Raw genomic sequence first — 4,487 nt, 5'->3', positions numbered from 1 at the left:
TCGGCCCCGCCCCTCCCTGCCGCGCGCACCCCTACAGCCAATCAGCGCGCGGGGAGCTCACCTTCGACCCCGCCCCGAGAGGCTGGTCTTGAGCAAGACCTAGCCGCTCTCGCCATAAGGCTGGCCAATCAGCTTGCGGAACACACCGAGGGGGAGGGAGCGCAGGCCCGACAGGGACGAGCAGAAAGGTGCTTGGCCACCCACCAATCAAAGTGGGGCCCCGGAGCCGCGCGCCCCTTCCCCGCCCCTTGGTGGCGTCGCTGTGGAAACCAAGGGAAGCGACGGTTACCTTACAGCTGGGGGCGGGAGCAAAAAGTTGAGTGACAGGGAAGACAGCGTCCGCATGGCGGGGGGCGCGACTGTGTGAATTCCCAGGTGGGCAGCCCCATAGGTTATGGGGAGCAACCTGAAAGGGCTAGGTGCTGGGGGCGTGTGCTGGGGGCCTGGATGGAGAGGCCTCTCCGGCGAGGGAACCCCCATCTGTCATGAATGGAAGGGAAAGAAAGGGGACATGTATGACGAAAAGCCCCCGGGGATCCCCCAACTTACAAACTGAGTCCTCGCCCCATTCTGGGGGGTGCAAGCCCAGCCCCGTATGCCAGGGGCCCTCACCTGTCTACCTGTGCTATCCAGTATGGTCACCACTGGCCATGGGTCTAGTGAGCCCTAGAAACGTGGCTGGTACAAATCAAGATGTGCTGTAAAGGTAAAACACGCACCGATTTCAAAAGACTTAGTATAAAAAGGAGAATGTAAAAAAAAAAAAAAACAAAAAAAAAAACCACCTCATTAATAACCTTTTATGTTAATTAAAAGTTGAAATGATATTTTAGATATATTGGATTAACGTAGACTATTACAATTAAGTTCCTTTTTTAAAATGCCTATTAGAACATTTAAAATCAGGATGTCTGGGTGGCTCAGTCAGTTAAACATCTTCCTTAGACTCATGTCACAGTCTCAGGGTCCTAGGATTGAGCCCCATCCATTTCTTCCTCTCCCTCTGTGCTCTCTCCCTCTGTCTCTCAAATGAATAAATAAAATCTGAAATTAATTAATTAATTAATTTAAAATCACAGACCTGGTTTGCATTTGTGGTTGTCTGTATTGCGTCGCACTGGCTCTACTGGGCAGTGCTGGTCTGGGGTCATGCCATGCTTTTGCTCCTTTGATTATTTGTCGTGAGCAGGCTGGAGAAGTTGGATGCCACCACACACACACTCACACACACAGCCTCCTGCACACACTCAAGATTTCAGGACAGAGTTAGTAGCACCTGGCACACTCCCTCACCTTCTCTACTTTCTCCTCATTCCAGACCCCGCCCCTGAGCCTTCATCAACTGTGGAACCCTCTGGAGCTTAGAGGCCTGACATCAGAAATGTGGTGAGAAGTCATCAAAGGTAAATCACTGATTCACAGGGGAACAGGGTGGGGCAAGGTGAGTCAATGCTTAACACTTAGTCATCCAGGTTCAGTTCTGGAAACTTCTAAAGCTACAGCTTTTGGGGACCTGTGACTTCCAGTAAAGGAATCCAAGGCTGTGGTCTTGAGAAACTCACTGTCTTTTTCGCCAGGCCTATCTGGGCAAAAGAGATGAAACCATAAAAGCGTTTTATAATTGTGCTTTCAAAAACACAGATCTTGGGGCGCCTGGGTGGCTTAGTGGTTTAAGCCTCTGCCTTTGGCTCAGGTCATGATCTCAGGGTCCTGGGATCGAGCCCCACATCGGGCTCTCTGCTCAGCGGGGAGCCTGCTTCCCCCTCTCTCTCTGCCTGCCTCTCTGCCTACTTGTGATCTCTCTCTATCAAATAAATAAATAAAAATCTTAAAAAAAAAAAAAACACAGATCTTTTCTCTGTTGGCAGTTAGTGTTCACAGTATCTTAAGATCCTTTGTGTCCTGACAGGCTTCACTCCTCCCTGCCTTCATTGAGGGGGACAGGAGGAACAATCACTTAGAAACAAAAAGTTAAAATCTTACCAAGTTGACTTACTTGAGACATCTAATTGTGAAGTGCTGAGAGGCACAGTTGAACCCCTAAAATCCACCCAAGTTTTGCTACTTTGCCCTGTTAATTTCCAGCTTCTGTAAAGCTGGGTCGGTCAATGTGTCTTCTCTGTTGCTGTATTCCAGCTAGTTAAGGTGTGTGGGATCCAAACTGATGTTATTCTAGACAGAGTCCATGTACATCCCTACAGACTCAGAACATTCTGGAATTTACCCTTCAATACTGTTTTCCTGAGCCCCACACTCACTCAATAGGCACAAAATCATTCTGTGAACCTACTCTGCTGTGTGCCAACAAGGGCATACCAATAATTTCCACCCTCTCCTCACCCACAGGAAGCTCATAGAAGGGCAAGATCCAGCTCAGAAAGGACAATACCCCCTTGTTTTAGATGGATATTGCAGGTGCAAGCACTCCTTATTGGTCTCATCTGGCTTCCAGTAACCAGGTTGTCAGCAGAAATAATATCCATCTTCAGAATGAAGACTGGCCACTTTGTTCAAACCATTCATGAGTCTGGCTTCTTTCACTAACAGAACCCACTATGCCTGTCCGTTAGGGACAGCTAGACCCTGCTTCTGTCCTCATCACCCCCAATACAGTGGCTAATTCATAACAGTCACAGCTAGTTTGCTGAGCCAACTGCCAAAAGCCCTTTATGGCAATTTCCAAGGGGGAAATTCCAGAAAGGTCTCGTGCTGTGGCAGTACTGAAGGATGAGTGGGGGGCTCCTTTTATCTCAGATTTGGGGGAACCCATGATCATTTGAATGTTGAAGTTCTGGTGTGTCTGTCTGTCTCACAAGCTCCTTTTGTAGTTCCCATGTGCAGGTAAGGTAGGATCTTGATTTCTCTGGGAACCTGGCTTGGCTTGTTTTGGGGTATGTGATGGAGCTGGTTCAAGCTGTGTGAGAGAAGGTGAAGCCTAGACCAGACAAGCCAGGGCTGGTTAGCAACTTTCCTCTGTGTCAGGAACCCCAGAGAGAGGCTTCCCAAGTTTTACCCAGTCTTGCCTTTTTTGTTTTTAAGTCCATAGAATTTTTTTTTTATTGAGCTGTAATTCACATACAGTGAAATTTACCTTTTTTAGTGTACAGCTCTGAATATATACAGTTGTGTAACTAACATCACAGTCCAGATACAGAACATTTCCATCATCCCCCCACAAATTCCCCTGTCTCCCTTTGTAGCACATCCCAGCCCCCTACAACCAGTGATCTGCTTTCTGCCCTAACACTTTTACCTTTTCCAAAATGCCTTATAAAATGGAGTCACAACAGTACGACTCAGACAGCCTTTTTAGTCTGGCTCCTTTCACTAACATAATGCATGTGATGTTCGTCTGCATTGTTTTCTGTACCAGTAACTCAGTCCTTTCTTATGGCTGAATACTATTCCATCATGTGGCTAGGTCACAGTTTGATTATCCCCCACTGAAGCACTTTTAGGTTTTTTTTTTTTTTTTAAAGATTTTATTTATTTATTTGACAGAGAGAGATTACAAGTAGGCAGAGAGGCAGGCAGAGAGAGAGAGAGGAGGAAGCAGGCTCCCTGCAGAGCAGAGAGCCCGATGCGGGACCCGATCCCAGGACCCTGAGATCATGACCTGAGCCGAAGGCAGCGGCTTAACCCACTGAGCCACCCAGGCGCCCCGCACTTTTAGGTTTTAATGGCTGTTGATAATTACAAATCAAGCTTTGATAAACATCCGCTCATGGGCTTTTATGTAAACACAGGTTTTTATTTCACGTGGGTATTCCAACCGGGGTGGAATTGTTGCTTTCTATGGTTGTAGTGCTTTTGAAGGTCTTTTTGATGAAGACAAGCAGAGTTGAAAACAGTAGTGATCATTTATTTAAAATGAAGGCTTTATCATCATCTGAATCACATTGTACACAAGCTGAGTGCGTACCATAAATACTGAGTGTGCTAAACACTTTACATTTCAGCATTTTGCTCACTGGGTGACCTCATGCAGCAAGTCACATGACCTCTCAGAGCCTCAGTTTTCCTACCTGCAAAATGCAAGTAACATTAGGCCAACCCCACAGGATTATTGCAAGGAGTGAATGAATTAATACATATGGAACACGTAGAGCCAGACTGGCACATAGTAGGGCTGTGTCAGTGCCAGCTGTCATTATAATGTTCATTTCCTGACCCCTCTTAATTTCATCCTCATAGCAACCCTGGGAGTTAAGATCTATTCTTATCTCCATTTTATAGAGGACACACCTAATGTTCCAAGAGATCAAGCACATTACGCAAGATCACACAGGCTGTAAATAAGTAAATAGTGGGTCCCAGATTTCAGCTGAGGCTGACTGACTCCAGATTTACCTGTTTTGTTCCTACATCAGTCAGGGTTCTCCCAAAGAAACAGAACCAGGATATATGTGTTTGTGAGTATGTGTGTGTGTGTGTGTGTGTGAATAAAAGGTGTATTTCAAGGCATTGGCTTACATGATTAGGGGTGC

Source organism: Neovison vison, chromosome 6 (assembly GCF_020171115.1).
Source record: "Neovison vison isolate M4711 chromosome 6, ASM_NN_V1, whole genome shotgun sequence".
NCBI lineage: Eukaryota > Metazoa > Chordata > Mammalia > Carnivora > Mustelidae > Neogale > Neogale vison.
Note: the sequence above shows the minus strand (reverse complement) of the source record.